This window comes from Apodemus sylvaticus, chromosome 2, assembly GCF_947179515.1.
Source record: "Apodemus sylvaticus chromosome 2, mApoSyl1.1, whole genome shotgun sequence".
Taxonomy (NCBI): Eukaryota; Metazoa; Chordata; class Mammalia; order Rodentia; family Muridae; genus Apodemus; species Apodemus sylvaticus.
The window spans coordinates 45,820,091-45,845,534 of record NC_067473.1 but is presented as its reverse complement, the minus strand read 5'-3'; the positions used below and the strand labels follow the sequence as shown (position 1 = coordinate 45,845,534).

The window sequence follows — 25,444 nt, the reverse complement described above, 5'->3', positions numbered from 1 at the left end:
TCACTACAGTGCTTAGGTTATTCCTCGAATAAAAGGCGTTTTTGAATACACAAGTAGAAAGTGGCAGAAATTCAGATTCATGTATAATCTCTTGCTGGCAGAAACAGAGTACTTTTCTGAAACTCAAGAGTAAGCTTTGATAAAGTGAGGTTGGCTCAGTCTTGGAGATGATGAATGTAAGCGGTGTTTAGGGAAGAGGCATAAAAAGCCAAAGGGGAGGAGGAAGCAAAGGCAAAGTTCAGGAAAGGAGCAGGGTCACCTCTTTGTTTGTTTTGTTGTTGTTGTTTTAAATTTCTCATTGATTCTTTGTGAGTTTCACATCATACACCCCAGTCCTGTTTATCTCCCTGTCCCCTCATATCTACCCTTCATCCTTGCAATCCCCCTACCAAAATAAAACATACACAAACACAACAACAACAACAACAACAACAAAATACCAAAGCATAGAAAACATCTCATCTTGGGATAGTGCATCACACTGTGTCTCATAGTATATCCTTCTGTCTACACATCTCCACTTGCAAATGTTCATTGCTGTGTGTCACTGGTCTGGTTCAAGGCCTCTGCCTTCTGTGACACCAATATCAGATCCTCATCTTGACTTATTCTAGTGGCCATCCTGTTGTCACCTTGTGTCATGGAGATCCTGCAGCTTTGGATCAGCAGGACTGGCCCTTTCAAGCATCCCAACTAGTCTCAGATGATATAGATTTTGGGATGGGCAGATTCAGAGATCCGGATCTGGGCCTGGTTCGCAGCTGAGCTGATTAGCCGGCTAGCTCTCTCTTATCTGCACATCAGGGCAAGCTCCCCAGCAAGGCTCTGGCTTGGTCAACCAATGCTGTCATCTGCAGAAGGCAGGGGCAGCTCTCTCGCTCTTAGACCCTTGAGTGGGGGAAGGATGGCTGATCTCGACCCATGCCTTCACAGCCAGCACCACTGTGCACCTGGCCAATATGTAGGGCCCACTCTCTCAAGTGCTGCAGCCTGTGAGGAGATGGGCCAGCTCTCCTACTCTCACACTCTCAGGGCTGGCTCGCCTGCACCCCTTCCACCAGGGCCAGCTCCCCCATACTGCCCAAATGAGGTAACAGGGCCTGCTCTCCCAAATGCTGCAGTAGCAATGTGAAGGCCCCACTCACCTGCTCTCATGACCCCAGGGTCAGTTCTCCTGACTGCTGTAGGTGGTGAGGGGCGACAAGGAAGGGGCCCCTCGTCATCACCCCCACCCCCACACCATCTCATACCAGTCCAGTAGTGGGGCCAGCTCTCCTTCATTCTGTCCTTGGGGCTAGCTCACCTTTTCCTTCTTAACTAGGGCCAGTTCTACTGTGCCACCCTGGAGAGGAACAGGGCCGCTCTCTCCAGTGCTGCGGCCAGCAATGGACAGGGTCAGCTTACTTGCTTTCATGACCCAGAGGTCTGGAGACAAGGGGCAATTGGGGGAGGGCAACGCCCCTGTACCCTTACCACCTCAAGGCTGATGAGTTGGCAGGGACAACTCTCCCACTGCCATCATACTTGGGGCAGGCTCACCTGTGTCCCAGCCACCAGGGTCAGCTCTGCTATGCTGTCCAGAAGAGGCGCGGGGCCTGCTCTCCTAAGTGTTGCAGCTGGTGAGGAGAAGGGATAGCTCCCCCAGGCTCATGTCTCTGTAGACAGCTTTCCTGACTGTGATAGGCTGCAAGGTGCAGCGGCAGGTGGGGGAGGGGCACTGTCTCTGCACCCCACATCAGATGAGTGGTGGAATCAGCTCTCCTGTACTCATATCCTTGGGCTGCCTCACCCACAACCGTGCCACCAGTGCCAGCTCCACTGTGCTGCCTGGGCGTGGCACAGGGCGCACTCTCCTGAGTTGCTGTTGAGAGATGAACCCAGATTCACACACCGCTCTCAGCAGCATCTTGGGCTGAGACCTCACTGTGGCCGTAGTTGGTAGGGCTACTCCTCTCCCCCCCAGGCGTCTTCAGCTTCATCTCTCTTCATAATGCTGAACTGGTTCCACTCTTCTTTCTCTCCCATCTACCCACCGCATACTTGCATGTTGTGGTGGTGGCTCCTGCTGAGGACTGGTCACACAGCCGGCAGGCCCCTGGGTGACATCCTCCATCTGTGCTGTGTAGTGTAGTGGCAAGCGGGTGTCTATGGCGCGCCTGTAACATTCACTGGAGGGCAGGTCTGTGGGTGGCATGGCGATCTCTGTCTTCCTCAACCCTCACTGCATTGCCTCCATTTGATTTGATTTGACTTGATTTTTATGATCCTAGGCATAAAACACCTTTGGGCACCAAGCCAGGTGTCAAGCTAAGATAAACAAAGGACTGCTCTGCCCTGGCTGATGTACGTCAGGTGACCCTGATCACCAACAAGGTGTCTCTTTGCACGTTGCCCAGGAAACAGGAAGTCACTTCAAATGGCAGCTATCTACGAACGTGTCCATTTAGTGGGTCCGAAGCGTAAGAAGGCCATGGTTTTCAGCATTAATTATTTCTCTTTTCTTTTCTTACTATTTACATTCATGGATTAAGTTGATTTCACTTCATCTTTTAAGGTTTTTAAATTTGTACATGTCTCTGTGTGGACGTTTGCTTATGAGATTCAGGGGGTTGAGATCACACTGACCTGAGAATCAAACTGAGAACCAAACTCTTGTCTCTGGAAGAGCAGTAATTGCTGTTAACCACGGAGACATCTTTCCAGCCTCTAAATCCACTCCGTTCTCAAGCCCCCAAGGCTGTTAGAAGCTGTCTTCCATCACTGGTTATAGAACCCAATTATTATCAAACCTGCTTCTCCATTGTGTTCTTTATATGTCGCTGTGGTGCCTTCTACCTACAGAGCCTTATCACCTCATCAATCCATCCAGGGACAACTGATGCCCAAACATTCCATCACTATTTTAGTTGAGATGCATATTTCTATTAGCATCTTAGTTAGGTTACTATTACTGTGAGGAGACACCATGACCTCAGCAACTTGGGAGCAAAATTTGGTTTATGATTCCATATCACTGTTGATCGTCACTGGAAGTCAGAGCGGAAACTAAAACAGGGAAGGAATCTGGAGGCAGGAAAACGATGCAGAGGCCGTGGAGGGGTGCCACATGGAGGCTTACTCCCTGTGTCTTGCTCAGCCTGCAATCCTGGACCACCAGCTCAGGGATGGCACCACCCACATCAATGACTAATGTAAAAATGCCCTCCAGGCTTGCCTCCAGCCCATTCATTGGAGGCATTTTTTCACTTGAGGACTCCTCCTCAGATGACTATAGCTTGTATCTGATAGAAAACTGTCCACCAGGATGAATATTTATGAAAGGATTTTACATATCTCCTCCAGGCCTGTTCCTTCTGAGCTAGGCTCACCTCATTGGTTTGTCTCTAATGCCGATCCCAGCACGCTGTATGTGCCCTATACTTAACAAGGGAGGATATATTTAAATTGGTGAGCTGTAGTGCAGAATTAAAATCTCTAAACGCTATCCATGGAAAGAAGAGAGAGACTTAGCTGGGCACGATGACACATACCCAATCGCAGCACTCCGGAAGTTGAGGGAAGACTATCAAGGTCATATTAGTCAGAGTACGCAAAGAAGCTTCCAAGAAGGGAAGGGAGAAAATGAAGACAAAAGGAAGAGGAGGAGGAAGAGGAGGAGGGGGGAGGGGAGGAGGAAGGGGGGAGGAGGAGAAGAATGGAGAGGAGGGGGGGAAGGGGGAAGAGGAGGAAGGAGAGGAGGAGGTAGAGGAGAGGAAGGAGGAGGAAGAGAGGGAATGGGGAAGGGGGAGGGGAGGAAGAGGATGGGGAGGAGGAAAAGGGGGAAGAGGGGAAGGGGAGAAGGAGGGGGAAAGGGGAGGAGGGGAAGAAGGAAGGGAAGGGAAGGAGGAGGGAGAGGATGGGGAGGAGGAAAGGAGGGGAGGATGAGGAGGAGGGGAAGGAGGAGGAAGAAAGGAGGGAAAGGGGAGGAGGACAAAAGGAGGGGAAGGGGAGGAGGGGAAGAGGTGGAAGAAAGGAGGGGAGAAGGTGGAGGAGGAAGAGGATGGGGAAGAAGAGGGGGAGGAGGGGAAAGGGGCAGGAGGAGGAAGAGACTGACAACTCAGCTGCAAACTATTGTGTTTGCACCTGTCTAGAGCAAAGCCTAGTGAGAAGAACAGAATACAAGCTCGCCACCTGGACTTTCTGGCACCATCCATATGATCTTTGACAGTGTCTCTCTTCTGGGAGTGATACAAGGATGGAAGGGTTAAAGAGCCAGGCTTTCCACCTAGCAAGTACTGTGTCTGGGTTTTTAAAATAGTCATGTATCATAAAGACTAAGGAGCCAAGGAAATGTTCTGAATTTGAGCTATGTGTGACACAAGTCTGACAAGAGCAGCCAAAAGCAACAGAACATCATCACCTTCCGTACATGGCACTTCGGGGAAAACACACTAAAGCAGTGATCCCCCTTTGCTAAAGGCTATTGCATTTCATGGATGAAAACCTTTTTGTCCTAGTGTGCTTCCTGTTGCTGTGAGAAGACACTGACCGAAACCATCGTGGGGAGGGAGGGATTATCTGGATTACAGGATGCAGCCCATTATTGAGGGAAGCTACCCAGAAACTCACGGCAGGAACCCAGAGGCAGGAACTATAGCAGAGACCCTCAAGGGGCACTGCTTCCTGGCTTGCTCTGCATGGCTTGATCATCTTGCTTTTTCTACAACCCAGAACCACCTGCCTGACCTTGACACTACTCACAGTAGACCGAGCTCTCCACTTCAGTCTTTAATCAAGAAAATACCCTCCCTCCGCCACCACTTGTTTACGAGCCAATCTGATGGAGGCATCACCCCATTCAAATTTCTTCTTCCCGAATAAGTCTAGTCTGTGGCAAGTTGACAACTAACTAGCGTACTATTTAAACTCCAAGCATTTACTGGCAAAGTGGGACATGACTCCTGAGGAAAATGTGTTTGAATAATAAACATATAAGGGGTGTCTGGAAGTGTGCATAGCCTCTGTCCTCTGATCCACGCGGGGTTGTAGGGAATGTGTGGTCCTCACCAGGCCAAAGTAAACAAACAGGCGTCTGGGTGAAAGGGGAAGACAGATGCGTCCAAATATATCAGTGCCACGCAAGTGAAATACAAGGCTCCAGAATTCCTCTTCTCACACTATTTTTTCCCTAACCACAGGATGCGTCTCTATTTCAGCTGGCTCCGGTGCAGCAGGGATCAGACATGAGCAGAGAGTGCCCCAAGCTCTTCCATCATCTCATCTTGAAAGCTACCACTCCTTTCTTCACTCAACCAACATGGATTTAAGTAAGAGCACCGTAACTTTTACCAGCATGTCTTATACTGGGCACATTTTCAATAATGTAGAAGGGCTGGCCATGATTTATTATAATCTCAATAACTTGTCCTAAAATTCTAACTCACACCTGAGACTACAGTGAATAAAGGAAATAAGGTTGTCAGTAAAACGATGTTGCTTTATTCTGTAGTATAAATGTGTCCTTGTAATATTTATAACACAGCGAATCAGCAGAGTGGCCCAATACCAAAGGGCAGAGACAGTTTTAGCTAGTCCAATAACAGGTGCACATACTGCGTAAGTGAAACAGAAACTGTGCAAATAATTATGTCAATGGCACCGGCAAATGCTGGATTATCAAATGTGAGAACTAGCGCTTTGGGAAATAGCTTGTGCTTGCACTGTTTTCAAAGGCATACCTTTAGTGGAACCATGCAGTTAGCTACTGCTCACCACTCCAGGGGACCTTCCAGCTCATGGTCCTGCAGACCAGAATGTAGCAAGGCACAGGTCTGCATACTGTAAACTCCTGAGTTCCTTGCTGCTTTCTTATTGAGAGGTTTGGAAAGTCCTTCCCAGAAATCAAGTTGCTAGATTACTAAGTGAGAATCTTTTTATGGATGAGCACATTATTTTTACTGGAAAGACTTCAAAATCTGAAATCTTTATATCACCTTAGATAAAGCAAAGGCAGGTTATCGTAATAAAGTACTAAGACTGTTTGATGGAGCAGTGTAGGACTAAAGGCGATCTAAGTCGATCATTAAAACATGGGTGTGAGTTCTGTCTCTGTCTCCCGCTTTACATACTGGGTCAGGTGTTTTAATCTCTACATCCAAGCATTCTTGTACATATTACTCAAAGAACAAATTCAACCTCATACACTTGTCTTGAAAGCAAATGATGTTTTGATGTGAAAAAGCCCAATAACACAACATTCTACCACTCAATGATACTAAGACATTCATAAAGTTGAATTGTAATACTGTAGTATAGCTGTAGTTTTATAGTAGGAATTCTCTAAATTGGTAAGGTTTGGTCTCTGTCAAGAAAACCAATTGTAATAAACTATATCCTTATGCTTGTGATGCTTTCTTTCATGAGGGGCATCACCTTTTGTTATTCAAATAGAAGTCTATTTTTATTAAATTATTATGTACATTTTTCTTTTTCAACTGAAAATAATTTCCACTGAATGTATTCTGATCATGGATTCCTGTCCTCCAACCTCTCCCCAATCTGTCCTACCTCCCCAACCACCCAACTCCATGCCTTTTCTTTCTTTCACTCCTTAGAAAGCAAACAAACCAGAAAAAAATGAAGAAAGACAGCCACGTAAAACTGCAAAATCAGAAACCATAACACAGAATGTTAAAAAAAAGAAAATGCCCAAACAAAGCAACATGAGACAAAAATTCTGCAAAAATACCATTGGGTTCATCTTGTTGCTGCTCTTCCGACTGCCAGTCCGAGGGAATGTTCTTAACTGAGCACAGGGTCCCCAATGGAGGAGCTAGAGAGAGGACCCAAGGAGCTAAAGGAGCTTGCAGCCCCATAGGAGGAACAACAATATGAATCAGCCAGTACCCCTAGAGCTCCGAGGGACTAAACCACCAACCAAGAGTACACATGGAGGGACCCATGGCTCCAGCCACATGTGTAGCAGAGGATGCCCTGATTGGACATCAATGAGAGGAGAGTCCCTTGGACCTGTGAAGGCTCATTGTCCCAGTGTAGGGAATGCCAGGATAGGGAATCGGGAGTAGGTGGGTTGTGAGCAGAGGGAGGGGGATGGGATAGGAGGTTTTTGAAGGGGAAACATGGAAAGGGGATAACATTTAAAATGTAAATAAAGAAAATAATTTTTTTTAAAAAAGGAAAAAAATTTGAACATTAAACTCCCAAGCCAGAGGTAGAAAAAAAAAAAGTGTGCTTTATATACCCAGGACTCCATTATGGAAAACCATTTTGTCCTTTGCAAGCAGATGTCAATTGCAGATAGCTTCTGGGATGGAAGCCCAAATCTATTTCTCACTGTCAGTACTGCGACCCCTTCTTGCTTGAACCTGTGCAGGTCCTGTGCTTGCTGGTGTAGGGTTTTTTTGGTTTTTTTTTTTGTGAGTTCACAATTGTAGCAGTCCTGTCAGGCCTTGAGGAAACTGTTTTCTTGTAGTGAGCCATACCTGGCTCGAACCTCTCTTTTCCACAGGAGAGGAACTGCAAGAAGATACACCATTTAGGACTGGCTGTTCTAAAATATCTCACTTTCTACTTGTAGGTTCTGTGTGAATACTCATCTGTGGTAAGAAGAAGCGTCTCTGATGAAGGCTGAGCAAGACACTGACCAATGGATATAGTAGAATGTTGTTAGGAATCGTTTTATTGCTATGTTCCTTTAGCCGAATAGCATTTGGTTTTCCTTAAGTCCCACGGTCACCTAAGCAACTAGCCCAAGTTCTATTTCACGGAGTAGGCCTTAAATCCAATCAGAGAGTGTGTGGTTACTTCCACAACTGTGGTGCTATGTGCACATTTTTTATACGTATGAATGTTTCCCTGAATGTATGTTTCTGTGTACTACATCTATGCCTGGTGCCCCTGGGGGCCAGAAAAAGGCTTTTAAGTCCTCTGGGCTTAGAGTTGCACATGGTTTTAAGCTGCCATGTTGGTGCTTGGAATCAAATCTAGGCTACGGAAGTCCATCATGTGCTTTTAACTACTGCTGTCCAGTGGCACATTGGTTTAGAAAACAGTTATGCAACTACTGAAATGTGAGGAGCAGAAAAACCTCCTCCACTGTTTCTACCTTCACTGCTTCTTTCTTAGAAATAACCTCTTCTTTCCTTCCTTCCTTCCTTCCTTCCTCCTTCTCTTTCTCTCTTTCTCTCTTCCTTTTATTCTTTTCAATGCGGTTTTTGAATTGTTATTGTATCTACTCTTTGAAATGCTCACATATGCATACATTGTACTTTGACCACACCCACCCTCTTCCCTGCTCGAACTCCTCCATATCCTCCTCCCAACTACATATCCTCTTCTTTTTTCTTTATGACCCTGAGAGTGAAATCAAAACTACCTATATGTCCACAGGTTTAGAGCTACCCAGCAGAGCATAGGCAGCCAACTAAAGGCCACACCCTTGACCCTCCCTCACCTTCTCCTCATCAACTGCCAGTAGCTCACAGATATGGATGGAGCATCAGAAGCCCCTCTCCCACCCATGATTGATCTTGTGCAGGCAGACACAGCTTCTGGGGGTTCCTGAGTGCAAGAGCCGTGTGTATATCCAGAAGATCCTGTTCTCTGAGTCCTCCCTGACCCCAGGCTCCTGCAACCTTTCCATCTCCTTTTCTGCAATGTTCACTGAGACTTGCCGAGAGGAAATGAGATCATTACCCTGGTTGGGTCTGAGCACTGTCCAATTCTTTGCTCTCTGCAGTTTAACTAGTAGTGAGGCTCTATGGTAAACATTATGTATTGCAATAAGAAGTTTCTCAAGGAGCAGTGGTGGGGTATGCCTTTAATCCCAGCATCTGGGTACAGACACAGGTGGATTTCTCTGTGAGTTTGAGGCCAACCTGGTCTACAGAGTGAGAGTTCCAGGACAGCCAGAGCTGCACAGAGAAATTTTGGCTTGAAAAAAGAAACAAAAAAGGAAGTTTCTCTGATGAGGACTAGTAACTGCACTAACCTACGGATGCAAGAATAAGTATTTAGAAGGTTGATGGCAGTAGGTTCTCCCCTAGACATCAGAGCACCATCACCCCTAATAACCAAGTATCATTCGTTTGTTTATGTATTATGTACACTACCTGCTTCCTTACATCCAATGGGAAATATGTTGTATCTGTTAAATTCCTTTTTGTTCTCTCAGCCTAAGGACAGTATTACTCATAAAGGCACAAATAACCACTATGTTTTGAATGGATTCATGTAAACATCTTTTTCTTTAATATGTTCGAAATGGAAGGTAATTAAATTTATGTCAAGAAATATACTGTAATAAGATTTTGCATTATAGCAATCATGGCAATAATGAGTTTGTATTTGGAAAACACCATGAATTTATATTAAAATACTGAGTAAAAACATTCTAATGCATTATATTTCTCAGTTACTTTCAAAGTCTTCACCAAAACTTACACAAAACCAAAAAATACAGCTCTTTAAAATATTGTAGGGCCAGAAAATAAAACTTGCTTTTTCCCCCACATGACAAAAAGACTTTTTGGTGAATTTATTGAAGTAACCGTGTATTTATGAGAGCTTTTGATGCTCAAGTACAAATCAAAGCAAAGGCTTTGGATGAATGTCATAGATGACTAAAAGTCAAATTGCCTCTTTTGTGCCGACTTTTGGCATTTAAAAAATATTACAGAGTTCTATCATAGTGAATTATGTTTTAATTTTCCCACTATAAGAATAAAATAGATTCTTTCCCACCCTCAGGGAAATGTACATTTATTTAAGAGAATTTGATTAATAAAATGAAAGGGATTTTTCAGGACACATATCAAACATACTTTTACTTGAAAATCTAATTGCAAGACATTAAGAACCCAGCAGTTTCCTGAACTTGCAGGGAAAGCCTCCTAAGACCATCTCCTGGCCAGAATTATCTCACTGGGAGTATCATTTGATGAACAGACCTAAAAACCCATGTTTGATCTCTATGACCCATGCATGTGGCCACCATCACACACATAGTACTACTAATAAATAAGTTTAAGGGTATCAGCTCTTAAATGAAATGTCAGTGAATCTTCATCTATATCTTGTGGTAGATCCGAAGGAATTTTACATGTCATCACAGTATGGCCACATTTTTCAGAGCACAAGATCTTTGGACTATACTCTTCAATTGTGGTATCTCAGCTCTAAGTACTCATGGATTGACAAGGTTTTCGGTAAATTAGTCTATGTAACTGCTAAGCAAATAGCAAAGTAACTAAAGCAGCAAAGTTTCAGTCTGGTAGACAGCTTTCTACCAGGGTAGCAACATATCTGAGATAATCCAGTTCAAAGGAGAAAGGCATTATTTTGATTCAAGGGTTCAGTATAAAGTTGGCTGGCTTTGTTGCATTTAGGACAGTAAGGCACAAAGAACACTGTGGTGGGAGCTTGTGCTGTCACAACGTGGTGACTGACCTCCTACATCCCAGAAACCCATCGGAACTAAGAGAACTAACAGACCCAAGAATCCACCATGGAGAACACACAGAAACAACCAGTTACAATTACACTAAAGTCAGGCAAGCCCTGGACAGAAGATGCTGAGGAGGCAGGGTTCTCTGGAGCCGCTTTCTCTCGTTCTCTCTTCTCACTCTCACCACTCATTTGTCACTGATTCGTTTACCTCTTTTGTCTTTTTCAAGCATGGCAGTTATGATGCTAGACTCCGAAGGCAGCAAGGAAAGGCCTAGTGAAGTTCTAGACTGTGCTGAGTATGTTCAGCAGGAAGCATTTAATGGTGTTGAGTTCAGCGTGACTTCCAGTGGAGACAGGGATTCTGGCGTGCCAAATAACGGCTCCAGAAGAACGCCTCGTGGATAACATGTCACAGTTGCTCATCTGTTTTGTCGAATGTGGCGTATGAAAGAAGACAGAGGAGCAGAAAAGAGATGAGAAAAGAAACCAAAGGGCACTTGGAGTCCAACACCATGGGCATTCTTTACTGTATGTGGCAAATATGGCCACGTAGGTAATAAGGAATAGCTGTACATGTACATGTACATGATGGGGTTTTAGAGAAGAGTATTGCGGACTTGTGGGCTCTCAAGCAGCCAGTAGAAAATCCAGACCCAAGTAGTCAGGGCAATGGAAGTTAATCAGTTCATGCTGACTCCTTAGGCTGATCTGAGTTTAATGCACTCTGATTCCTTCCACCAAAAGATACAGCACCGGAAGGGGAGACTAGGGAACTGGGCTTAATGCAGGTAGAGGAATGGCATTTCCTGTTTTCCTGTTTTGGGAGAGCATGAGTGTCTGGATAGGATTCTAGAAGGTCAGACAGACTTTGACTATCTAAAGCACAAGATCTGCTAAAACCTGGAAGCTGCCTCATGTCATACGGAAAATGGGATTTACAGTTATGTTGGGGGACAGAAAGTAGGTAGCCCAAGAGTCTTAGCAGGAAGAGGGAAAGTGAGGCCTGCACTGAGGTGACTCCACCCACAGAGGAAACCTGGGAAACTACTGTGAAGAGCAGCTATAGGCTCTACACTGTGAAGCCAGGCCTGGGGTGATAGAGGCAACAGGATGGTCAAATCCCATCAAGAAACGGCTTTGGAAACATTCAGTAAACAGCCAAGTATGTCCCGACCTACTGATTAGAATAAAAGACCAAGCTAAGGGGAAAGGCAGGGAAGAGTAGACACAGCTGGACTGGGCCATCTGCACAAATATTTGTTGATACATGAAACGATATGAGAGTTGCATGTGTCCTTGAGAAACATCTGAAATACTAACATCCAGCGTGCAAGGTATGAGGCTTGCTTAACAGGAAAAACACCACATCTATAAAACATGAAGTATGCTATCTGCGGGTAATGTCTAAAGGTTTCCCAGGTCGCTCTACCCAAACCATTGAAACAACATGATGCCTTCCTTCGAGGGGCCGCACTGTTCAGTCGTCGTATATGAAGAAAGGGAGAGAGAACAGAATGGAGCTGGAAGGAAAAAAAAGAATGAGCAAACAGGGCAGCTTCTTGGTCTGCACAGTCTAGCAAGGACACACCATGCTGTGTGAGGCGTCACGCCTGAGTCTACTCATTCCTCCTGCAGGATAAGGCTTGTGTACAGCATGGATCTTGGAGACGAGGAGAAATCAGAAAGGAAACCATGAATAAAACCGTAGCAGTTTCTCCTGGAGCCCATCTCTGGGGTCTAGCCTGTGACTGATGGCCCACCCTGTTCCTGTCATCCCACCTCCGCCCCCACTCTCTTTCAGACAAAACCTATCCCCTCTCCCACCTCCGCTTTTCCTAATCCCCGACCCCCCTCTGTTTTGGAAGTAATAGAAAGCCTGTTTTTCAGACTCCTTTCTTCCTCAGGCTAATCCAAGACTCCTTGCCTTGAGATGCCACCCACCACGCACAGCTGTGGGCCATCAGTTTTCTGCTTACTATAACTCTGCAGACATAACAAAGCCCCCGCTGAGGAGATAAAAACACAGCAAGAGCTGGGACGTGGTGGTCAGCTAGCTTCCTTCAAGATGGCTTTAGGAAAGAACTTGTCTTCTCAGTAGCTACTCTGTACTGTGGAGCCAAGGAGAGCCATTCCTTTCCGGAGTGTCCATCTTTAGTCTCTCCACTTCTCCTGTCTCCTTCCTCTCTACCCTCCTCTCTTCTCCAAACACCGATAAAGCTTAACGGGAGGAGGAAGCTGTCATTTCCTTTGCCGCCGAAGCTCTGGCCACACCCCAAGCTCTCCAGCTTCCTTGCAGAATCCTTCTTGCCCTCTGAGCCTCTTTAGTGTCGGCACTCCTTACAGGACATGGTCCATAAGAAAGGAAATGCGGAACTGACAATCCACCCTTATGAAATAACAAGGCTCGGACAAGGAAAGAACTTGTTCTTTTGAAACATGTTAAAATAAGAGCAAGTCTCTGTCCCTGGTGCCGCAACAAGGGGTGAATTCAGCAATGCAGCCTTAAAATAGCGAGTCCCTCCAAAGTGAACGGAAGAGAATGGAAGGAGCTCTGGGGCTGTTGCCACAGTATGGGCACCTAAGTCAGCACCATGCTGTGGAGAGGCATCTTCACAGATGCATGGCCTGCGGAGTAACAGTCTCCTTCTCATTCCCATCCATTAGTCCATTATCTTCTGTCCAGTCTCCCCTTGAGGCACTCCGCTCTCCTCACCCACCCTCAGCCATATCACCTCCCATATTTCCCCTCCCGCCACTGAAAGGATCAAAAGACCATTCACATGGAAGCCTCCAAAACATTCGGTCACTCATGGACGGAGAGCTTTTTAAAGGAAATGTCTTATAAACAGGTTGTAGATAAGGGGCCCTCTTGAGAGAGTCCAAAATCTCAATTAAAAACTACAAGTTTGGAGACTATGAGCTCATAGAGGTTCTTTCAAATTACCAGCAAGATAAGAAAAGGGGCATTTACATAGTAGGGATGCTAGAGCATTGAAAAATAATCACAGAATTACATCTTTATTCTTTGGTTTACAAAACTGGTTAAGAAAATTGTTAGGAAAAAGTCTCTTATTGTCACACTTATTTAATTCACAAATGTCTTAGATGTATAGAGGCTGGGCAAAAATTGGTAACTCATGAATTGCATGGGCAAATGTGCTTTAATTTTTCAGTTTTATAATAATGTTCTGCAGGTATAGGGATGTCAAAAAGCCAGTTATTGAACATTATGTTCCCTGCTATTGCTTTGAAACGATGGCCATTATTGAATACTCTGTGAACCTTCCCATGATGTCTACTAATTCATTTCCCAAACGCCCCAGGCTCAGAGTCCATTTCAGTCCTCTTTCTCTTCTTCCCATGTTATCAGCGACAAAGCTTACGGCCCATGTTCCCACCTCCAAACCTGGTTATGTCCCCAAACTGTCTGCCTATGCTTGCTATCTTCTCTGCATGTCACCTCTGCAGTGGGTCACCGTGAGAAAGCATGTGTCAGGTGGCCTAGAATCTGATTCTGCATCAGAGCACAAGTGCTCCCCTCTGGGCAGAGTCCAGCCTGAGGAAGCACCTGCTGGGTGTGAGATTGGAACTCAAGCTCTGAACCGAATGATTGAGAGGTTTTCTGTCCATTCGTTACCCGGTCCTACCCGGTCCTTATACTTAATCCCCCAGAAAAAGGAAGATGGCTTCCTTAGCCTACATTTATTTTCTATGATCCAAACCATGCATATTCCATCTCCGCCTATTTCTGCCTTCCTCCTTCCTCGCAGCATTCATAGCCGGTTTATCTGGATTCTTTCCCAAAATCCATGGCTCCAGGAACTGCACAGATGGGTAAGGATGAATAATCAAGGCACTCCGTGCAGGTGTTCCTGTGTCCCCAGGGCAGCTGAGGTCACCTCCAGTTCTTGCTGAATACCAGGCATGGCTTTAAGATGGAGTCACCTGCCTGCAAGCTCGGAGAAGTGGTAAGAAGAGTGGGGAGAGCTTGCCTGGCATCCAAGAATCATGCCCATATGGGAGGAGTTCTGGCGTTCCCTGCAGAACACAAATGCAGCTCACCACTTGTTCTGTTCTCTTGCTTCTTCCAAGTGCCCACTCTTGGATGGCTGTTCCATCTCTAGGGGCTCCTTATCTCCCCCTGAACTGTGCATTTCTGGGCTGTAACCTTGGCTGTTCTTTGCAGATGACCCTGAGCAATGTTTTATCGTCTCCTTAATAGCTTAACCCTTTGCTGCTTATATTACAAGATGCTACAGATGACAAAGGCTTCAAGTATCCAAATGACAAACTTGTACTATAAGGTGTTGGATGCCAGCTTCTTGCTCCCAGAATCTAAACTTGGCAATGGATGGCCGAATCTAAAGATGCAAGGACATAAATATACATCAACTCCGACCAATCTCAACATTCCAACTTCTTTTCTCTGTGGGGCAGGGTATGTTGGAAGTTTTGTTTGAAGTATGAAGCTCTGTTGAAACTTTTAGCTCATTTCTATTGCTGATGAGAAAAGCAAGTTGCCTTCCTAGAGATTAGTTCTTAAAGTGTCTCTCAGAAACCATCCCTTGTCACAGGACAGATTGTTTTTAATCTTCTCAATCAAGCAGGAAGCAAGTATCTTTTAAATGGAGGAGGAAATGGGAGGGGAGGTGAAATACGGGTGAAGATATCAGAATTCAAGGATGCGATGGCAAGTCCAGAGGACAGTTGGCCACTCTAGGACATTCTATACTGGATACACAACTCAAATTGGCAGAGCCTCCCACTGGTCCATTTACCTGCCACTCTGTGTGTCAAGACTGAGGTAAACATGATCTCTGCCCCGACCTCTTTGTAGCAACTTGAGAGGTTTTGCTTTAGTGCTGAACTTCACAGACTTTGGTCACAATGTAGCAAATGCTTGGCCCCAGTGCTTGGGATTTTGCTAAGACATGTATTTAAGATGTTTGCACACTGCTGTGAGATGAGGCTTGGCCATCACAGATTTTTTTAAAAAGGGCTTCCTTTTAAGATCTCATGATTTTCTATTAACCTGGGTGAAAAGGATCTGGAGAGACGGCTCAGCAGGTAAGAACACCTCTCTTCCAGAGGACTTCAGTTCAATTCCCTGCACCCACGTGGTAGCTTGGCATTGTCTGCAACTACAGAGGATCAGATATCCTTATAGACATGCATGCAGGCAAAACACACATATACATCAAAAATAAATACAATAAAAATGTATAAATTGAAAATACAAATTAAAATAAAAGATAGGTGAGAATCTTGAGGTTTCAATATCTAGGAATATATTTATACCTCTCCACCAGTTTTTTGTTTTTGTTTTTTTTTCTTGAGACAGGGTTTCTGTGTAGCCCTGGCTGTCCTTGAACTCACTCTGTAAACCAGGCTGGTTTCGAACTCAGAAATCTGCCTGCCTCTGCTACCCAAGTGCTGGGATTACAGGCGTGTGCCACCATGCCCGGCTTCCACCAGTTTTTAAAAAATCAATTATCTTAATGTTTTTTTTTTTTTTTTTGTAAGAAAAAGAATGAGCTCAGCTCCTCCTGCCCCCCTCCATTTACTCTTTTGTAAATAAAACTAACTCTACCCCAAATCTGCTTCAAATAGCTCTGAAATCCTTGGACCAATTGATTTATCTTATACTGTGGGAAATTTCAGATGTGTTGTTAATGATCCCTCCTCAGGGAGAAGAAGAGGGGGAGGAAGAGGGAGAGAGGGAGGAGAGGGAGAGAGTTCTAGAAAATACTGATAAAGCAAGGGCTGAAGATGATCAGAACCTAGGGAAATCACATCTGCCCCAGGGTAACTCGTAGGAAGCCCTCATAGCTCCTCGGGAAATTCTGCTTTCTCGATGAGGCTTTGCTGAGGTCAAAGAGTTCCAGCACTGCCAAGGAAAAGCTAATTTCCTGTTCTATTTCTCCAGGACCATTTGTGCACTTTGGCTAAATTATTGCTCATTCTTCCACTAGGGGAGAAACAGGCTTGCCGCTGAAGCTCTCGAAATGCCATTAAACTTCCTACTGCTTGTTAAAGAAGCAGAGAAACATCCCGAGGAAATTCAATTGCCACAACACAATTTTGGACTTCTACTAGCGTTTTAAAGCCTAACTTTGTAATCTGACATCTGTAAAGTACACTATATGGTAACATTTTTAATGAAAGGAATATATCCAGTAATCACATTTATGGTTCATATTCTGCATTTTTCCCCAAGAGGGTCCCAAGGCAATGAGGATATGCTCATGACATTTTCCTTTGAGAAATAATATAATTTTCCTGCCTTTTAGAATCTCAAAGTATTTTGAAGTTTTCTCACCTAGTGCCTAATTTGATCCCACACAACACAAAGATAGTCATTGCCAATTCTAGGCCACATTAGGAAATTCACACACACACACACACACACATACACATACACACACACACACACACACACACACACAGAGAGAGAGAGAGAGAGAGAGAGAGAGAGAGAGAGAGAGAGAGAGAGAGAGAGAGAGTCCCTTAACTCTAGCACTGACCTAGGACTCCTGATGTCAATCCTGGACAATATCCCTTCTGTTTGGAAAGGGTTTAAAGGTCACAGCAAGGGTCTTAGACACAGGTTGTTAAGGTGTTTTTCAGGACTATCCACCACTAGCTGAATAACAGACCCACCTTTCTATGCTTGCAAATCAGAAACACCATTGCCCAGAAACAATGTTGCTATTGAAGTAAATGGCTTTCTACATGTAGATTATTCACTGCTGTGAGAATTTTCCTGTCCCCTGGCTCAGTCATTCTGAATTAACCAAATGACCTCAGCTTTCTCTCAGACATACCTACAATAGCACTTTCCAGCTTCAGTTTGTCAACAACATCTGTGGGGTGCTTAGGTGGGTTATAAGAGGTTGTCTAGAAAACTAATTAAGATAGCATTGTTTGCGAATAATGGACATGTGTGCTTTCATCGGGAAAGACAGGCTGTACTTCCCCCACCAAACACACGTTCTTGAGCAGGATAGGAAATACTTCTCACAACCAGGAAAGCATTAAACTTTGTATAGTTATCATGGGGGTCAGTGGCAGAGGCCTGATGCTAGAAGACAAGAATCTTTAAACATTTTCCTCTACAGGTCAGAAGGAAGGAAGGAAGGAAGGAAGGAAGGAAGGAAGGAAGGAAGGAAGGAAGGAAGGAAGGAAGGAAGGAAGGAAGGGACGCTGAAAATAAAAATATGGGGCTGTATCTGAGAATCATAATAAATGAACTCACATACATACTACGTGTTTTGTGCAGGGTCCCATTCAAAGTTAGATTTGTCTTCATTTTCCCCTTAATTTATTTACTTGCTCACTTTGCATCCTGATCCAGCCCCCTTCTCTCTCTCCTCTCCCCCTGGTCCCACATCACGGCCCCTCCACCCTCAAACCTAGCTTCTTCAGCACACAGCACAGCATCTGCTGACTGATGAGTCAAACATGTGAGTTGATTGAGTCTTACATGTTGTCTTGTTTTGTTTGGTTTTTTTCCCTGTTACTGTGATGAACCCTCTGGGCAAAACAACTTGGAGCTCAAATAGTTTCGTTGGCTTTCAGGTCACAATCATCAAGGGAAACCAAAGCAGGAGTCTGGAGGCAGGAACGGAAGCAGAGACCACAGAGGAACTGTGCTTACTGATTTGCTTTCCATAGCTTGCCCAGCTTGCTTTCTCGTACTACTCAGGACCAGAGGCAGGGGGATGACATCACCTACAGTGGGATGAGCTCCCCCATATCAATCATTAATGAAGAAAATACCTGCACAGGTATGTTCTTGGGCCTATCTGACAGAAGCAATTCCTCACCTGTCTGACAGTCTCTCGTCCCAGATGCGTCTACTTTGTGTCACATTTGACAAAAACTAACTGGCATCCATCTGAAGCTTAGTTTCACTTCTCATGGGAAGAATGGGGTCTTATAAGGTTAAGTAAAGTTTTCTATGGCCCTATACACAACAAATGATATAGTGCATTTTAAAACAGATTTGTGATCTACTTATTATATTGACAGGATTGGCATGGGAGGCGTTGTTGGAGAGTAACGTATCCATTCCCAATGATAGCAGGCAGAGTTGAGAGCTTACCCCTTACCACGTAGTTGAGATGGGCTGCACACTAAGTAAACTGATAGGGGATGATGATAGAAAGGTGATTATATTTCAGGGTATTTGAGCCGGCACATTTTGTGTTGCATCACCAAATTCTTTTGTCCTGATTCATAATCATTGCAGCTCATCTATGCTTTTGGATTGTAAACACCATGAGCTTTGCTGAACTTAACTGAAAGGAGTATGCTTTTGGTAAGATCCTTCTATGTGTGTAACAGATTCACAAAATAATTTCCCATTATACAATATATTCCATCGTTGAACCTCATACTAAGCTAACCTGACGTTTTACATTTTGAACATGAATCTGAAAGTATAAAGTAGTCATCATTGCCTATTTCCAACATTGGAATGGTGTGAAGCAGAGAACACCAATCTTATAATAAAAATAAGGGGTTTTGTTGTTGTTGTTACACTAATGTGGCCTGCCTAGGAAGAAAGAGGAAGGAAGTCAATAGGAATTTGTCTGGTTTTCTTTCTTTCTTTCTTTCTTTCTTTCTTTCTTTCTTTCTTTCTTTCTTTCTTTCTTTCTTTCTTTCTTCCTTCCTTCCTTTCTTTCTTTCCTTCCTTCCTTCCTTCCTTCTTTTTTTCTCTCTCTCTCTCTTTCTTCTTTCTTTCTTTCTTTCTTTCTTTCTTTCTTTCTTTCTTTCTTTCTTTCTTTCTTTCTTTCTTTCTTTCTTTCTTTCTTTAGAATTAGCAATGCTTTTACCATTTGTATATTTTGTTATAAAATTGGTAAGTGACTCCAAATCAACTAGCTCTGGGCAACCCCCAGGCACTGAATGCCCATCGGGCAGCCCGCCTTACTCAGGGCAGCCACTCACACCTTTGTTTGCTGACAGCTTCCAAAGGTCTACTACGCACAGCCGCCTATTTTTAAAGTCCATTCCATCAAATCCAAACTATGAAGAGTACAGTAAAGTCCAATTTTTAGTAGAATAAGTCTGCCGGAGGAACAAATTCACTGATAGAGAGGTGGCAAATGGAAAAGAAAGATGAGAAGAGTAAGGCAGGGAAGCAGAGAGAAGTGCTTGCTAACCCAACACTCTGGTTTGGGTTATGCATACCACTAGCCTTGCAATAGTGCATTTAGAAGCCCGGCTCCTCTATGTGCACTTATGTGCACAGACTGCATCCGTCTCCGGACAGTCAACCTGGCAGCCTCAAAACCCCTCTCTTAAAAATAACAGTATGCGTTTTTTTCTGTCCCTACCAACTGTCAAGTTTAGAGAATCCCCACTCAAATAAACTCCCAATGTATCCTGTACGAACAGTGGAAAGGCCAGCTCAGTCTAAAACGGTTCTCAGTGCATAGAAAGACAAACTGTATCTTTCAAGTGAACTGTTCAAGCAAATCCTCTATTCATCATAGGTCTTTGTATAAATTATGTGTGCCTATGATTAAAATCAAATACCTTACAGGAAGGGATGTTTGCAGCAGGGAAAGTGACTATATGACTTAATCAATCAATCAATCAAAATAGGAAACCTCTCAACCTGTGATGCTTAGTGACCTGCTCCTCCTTTCATTAACCCCGCCACACACACACACACACACACACACACACACACACACAAGACCTCAGACTATGTATGACCCAAGGCCCTAGAGCAGAGGTTCTCCACCTGTGGGTTGCAACTCCCTTTGGATGGTGAACAATCCTTTCACAGGGATTTCCTAAGATTCTTTACATATCTGATATTTCTAGTAACCGTAGCAAAGTTATACTTATTAAGGAACAACAAAGATAACAGTATGGGTGTGGGTCCTCACAACATGAGGAACTGTATTAAAGGGTTGCAGCATTAGGAAGGCTGAGAAGCACTACCTGAGAGGACCATGCCCGTGTGGCTAGCTTTCAACCTTGACAGCCTGTATCTGTCTAGTCTGAACTGTCCTTTGTATACAAATAAAGTTATCTTTGCTACTTGGACAAATTTGTGCGAGCCCTTAGTGTAAATTGTTTGGATAAAAGATCAAGAATCTGGAAGCACCTGGCCAGGACCCAACCACCTGCAACGAAAGCATTCCCTTTCAAAAAAATAATATATGCAATTGTTCATATACTAACAGTCTCAATGAGACAAAAATGGGCAAAGTAACTGAAAAGATAAGTCATGGAGCAAATGTGACATAGCGGATTGTTTGGAAGTCCAAGAGAGAGAGCATGGGAAAGCATCCAGGGGATACAGGGTCAGAAAGGAGAAAGTTGGGACTCCTTAGAGAGCAAGGGAAAGAGGTCTTGTCATTTCCTGGCATTGACTTAGAGCTGGACCCCACTAACCCTCAGGTCCATCCCACACTCTTTTACTCAGATAATATCCATTGCATTCTATGCATATTGTTAGCACAGGAGGTGTAGCATGGAACAAATTAAGTGATCTCTGACTGTAAGTAGCTTATGTTCCTTGTAGAGGAAGTCAGTAACTAACAAATAGGTATGCCTGTGTACTTCTTTGAGGTCCCAGATCTTAACCTTACAGATGCTCCTCACTCAGCTCGTTTCGCCAAGACCTCAGCTACATGATGGTGTCAATCATAATATCCTGTGCTTTAAAACGTATCAGGTAGCATTTCGAGCTTTACCTACAGAGAAGCAGATCCACCTTTGACCTCTTCAATTTCTGGTTTGATTCTAAAATTCGAATTCACTGTGAAAAGAGATCCTTGTAGAGGTGGGGGATTGGTGTTCCCTGCAGCAGCGGTTGCTTGCCTACTTTATGAGGAAAAATATTAGGGACAACTAACAGCGATGACTGAGCTGAACAGCTCTGTGGCTGAGTCCGTCACGTCTGGCAAATGTTTCAAAGGTTTCACACGACTTATCTCACTGGAGCTCCTTGTTCACCTTAGGAAGGAAGTACTAATGTATTCATTTTTGGGGAGGGAAACTAAATCCCAGAGAGGTCATGAGGTGGACCCAAAGGAACAAAGTTAACAAATGGTATTAATTTAACTCCAGAGATTTTGGATACTATGCCTTCCGGTTCCCCAGTTCCCCTAGTCTCCTAAGATTGCATGACAAAGGACCATAATCTGAGTGTCTTAAAAACTGAAGTCACTTGTTACCCTGTAACTAACTATACAGGTGAGAGGCCTGAACTCAGAGTGTTCATGGAGCCATGCTGTCTCGGAACCCCAAGACTGTACTAGCTTCTGCTGTACAGTCTTCTGCTGCTTCTGCTGCTCATCTCTGATGCTCTAAGGTGTGAAGCTTCGGGACATCTCCACCGTCAGCTTTCCACAGCATTATCCCTCTAAGAACTTTACTCACGTTGATTAAGGACCCACTCCACTCTGTGACCTCATCTTAATTAATTACATCTGTCACACATTTACTTTCAAATGAAGTCACACTCTGAGACAAGGGGTTTAGATTTCAACATGTCTTGGAGAGGACGGTACATAATTCAACTCTATAATAGTAATGGATGATTACAGGGTATGGAGTAGAACAGAGACAGAAAGAAAACAGGTCTCAGCCCATTCCTGTCGTTACTCTCAACTTGGTGCCACATTTGTGAACCTCGCTTTCTTCCTAACTTACTTTATGTCATAATGTTCTAGTATCTCTTATGAATAATTATAATGAAAAATAACTTCCACCAAGGAAGTTTGGAAAAACGTCTCCTTATAATAATAAGGAATAGAATGATAAAATGAAACTTCATGGACCTAACAGCTTTAAGAGATTGTGAAGAATTCTTTCTAGAGATCTTGACTGGGGTTTACCACTTAAAAGAGATATTAGACAGAGGGAAGATTAGAAAGTAAAGCTATAGGCTGTGTTATAACTTTTGACACATAGGCAGATCAAATAATAGCAGAAAGGTATACTAGGTCATTCTGGGATGAAGTATAGTTTAGGACTTCAGTAATTTGTTATCTGAGCAATCCTATTAACTTGAATCTGAAATTTTTGGAGGTGGGGTAAAAAAAATTCCACCTTATATTTTTCACTTGGTATAAATAGTATTAAGGCCACATCTACTAAAGCACATATAAAGGGCTAAATATCTCTCAGGGTCTCAGAGAAAAATCACAAGTTATATCTAGAGAAGGAACAGTATACCTAAAGGTGGTGCATGAACTACACAGAGGAAATATAAGTGTGGTTAGATGCTAAGGGCCTGGTAACAGCTCAGGAATCAATAGGCAGGTTTAAAATTAATGGCTCAAAATATGTATATACTTAAATGGTTAGGAGTATTTATTTTATAGCATATGTGAATTTTTTACCAACATTAATTCTTCTTAAAAGGATTAAAACACAGAGAAAGAGAGAAACACAACGAATAGTGTAGACACTGCAATTTGGAGCCAGTCTTGTGGCTGAGTGACCAGTCTCAAATCTGGTCAGGAGCCAGATCACTAAACTTAGAGTGGCAAGAAGCAAGAAAGAGCAAAGTAGTTCCATGGTTCAAACTGTATATTAATATAATCAGAAGACTGTAAGAAGAAGTCAGATCTTGTTCATAAAGCAGGAAAGTCAAGGAATTGCTGATTTCATCATACTTAAATGTTCATAGGCATGTTTACCACTCTAGAAAACATAGCAGAGAATGGATGATGTAGTTGATAAGTAGCACATTCATTCATCAAGGGAAGGAATAAAACAAGACAGCTGCCCAAGGGATGACAACTGGAGATGCCCACTTCCATCATCCTCAGAAGAAGGGATACAAGAAAACCTTGAAGGGGTTAGGGGTCTTTGGGGAGGGGGGAAATCGGGAAAGGTTTTGCCATTGGCAATGTAGATGAAGACGATATTCAATAATAATAATAATAAAAAAGAAACAATCAGTTATTCAGAGGTCATAGGATACATCTAATGTCCTGCTCAGTTAGGGAGGGAAGTTTAAAGATGTTTTCTTTAGTAACGAAAGGTGCTTCTAGAAGAATGATGAAGGTGAAGGTGTACAATTATTGAATGTAGGGGTAACCGGGAGAGAAATTTCAGTAGAGAGGACCAAATTCAAAGGCTAGAATGGGTGGAGGTGACCAGGGAGTACTGGCAAGAGAAGCAGTTAAGCTGTCTATGAAGGGAACCAGAGAAAGAGCAAAAATGTTAGGTAGATTGTCATGTGACAAGGAGCTTGTTACTGTGTTATATTTACAAGTATGCTTATTGGGCCAATGGAGATGTCTGAAACTCCTTATAAATATTATAATAGAGTAACGTGGGGCCAATCCTGCAGAAGACTGAACAAAAAAGTGCTTACAAAGGATCAAGGAAGACAAGATATGGCAAAAGAGATGCTTCTCTAGACAGCATCCCAACTGGTCTCACTTTAGGTCTACTTTGCTTCGATTCATTTTCTAACTTGTTTTCCAGAATATTTTCTCATAAATGAACCCATGGCCACCTTTGCATTCTGTAGGAATTTCCCTATATCTTAGAAATTCAGTCCCTTGTTAGATTTTTCTGTGCATGCACTGATGCGCGCGCATGTGCGCGCGCGCGCTGCGCTCATGTCCATGCTAGAGCATGTACAGAGCCATATTGGGGCAGTCTTGCACTTGGTCAGAGTTTGACTTTGGTCAAGGTTAACTTCTCCCAGTTAGCCAGGATTCTGCTCCACTTAGGGTGGAGCGCACGTAGTAAAGGTTAAGTTCATTGTTCTTCCTGGTATAGGGATTCCTGAATTAAACAGGTGACCCACCCAGCTGCCGGAGCAGTCAAGACGAAGACCTCCAAGAGAAGCTAGACAACTTCCACCGGAACTCAGCCTGGAGTCTGGGGGGAGGGTTTGCCCAAACTGTTAAAAGGTCCGGCGCCATTAAAGTTTACGGCTTCGATCAGTGAACATTGACCTAGCCGTACTTTCGTTTCGCCGCTCTTCCCTATGACCCCAAAATTCTCTCAACAGGTAACCCAGTTTACATGTAGCTGCTGGCGGCTACATAGTGGCGCTGAACGTGGGACGACCTGGCACGAGAGAATTTCTTGAGGTAGCCCTATCCAGCGAAGCTTCGTGGAAAAGGTGAAAATTAATGGTGTCCGCACGGTAAGCAACATAGAGGGCAAAACTAGCGCTAGTGAATTCGTGTCTATGGTTGTGAGTGCAGGAATGGATACAGTTTTTCAAGCATACTGCGTGGACCCAGCGCAGGACTGCTTGGGTTGATAAGATAGGGAAATATGGGGAAGGAATTTGGTAGGCATTTGCCCAAAGCTCGTAAGAGCTGATTTCGGCGAAAAGAAAGGGGTTTTTAAAAATAGGCATATGTCCACAGCTTCTAAGAGCTGTTTAAAGAGGAAAATGGATGCAATTGCTTAACAAGCACGCTTAACTTTCTGTGTATCTTTCAGTGTTTGTCCCGGTGCACCGACTGTCTATGTGTATGTTTATGTCCTCTCTGTGTCTTTGTGTGAATGACTGTTTCATGTTTAAAAGAAAAATTGGTAAAGATTACATCTGCTGGTAACCTCTTGAGCTAGCCACAGTTTGTGTGGGGATTGATTCAAAGCCACGCTGCAGCAGCGTAGCTCACTCACCCAAGAGGCAAGCGTGGCTGGGGAAAAAGCCGCTCTTAAAGCCCAGAAACCTCGAGATTTGGGAAGACTTTGGTTTGGCTTGTGAAATTCATGTAGTCGCTTTATACTTGTTTCTAATTGGTTTTAATGATATAAGGCTTTACATTTCTTGACTAAAGAGTTATAAATTAATTGGTTATTATGTAAAAGGTATAGTGTTATTAAGAAAAGGTTAGTTTAAAACTGGTGATTCAGTGTTAGAGCTATCTTAACTAACTACACGTGGCCTAACGCCACTCATGCTTTGTTCTTGTTTATAATTGGATTTAAAGGTATATTTTGCATGTCTTGACTATAGAGTATTGGCTTAAGTCACTGCACATGATTTAAA

General features: G+C 43.8%; 1 protein-coding gene across 4 annotated transcripts in view; it reads right to left on the bottom strand.

The window, feature by feature from the left end:
* The window catches only part of Cped1 (cadherin like and PC-esterase domain containing 1), a 266,183-nt gene that overhangs the window by 230,513 nt on the left and 10,226 nt on the right, over window positions 1-25,444 (bottom strand). The gene's annotated exons all lie outside the window — the stretch shown is intronic.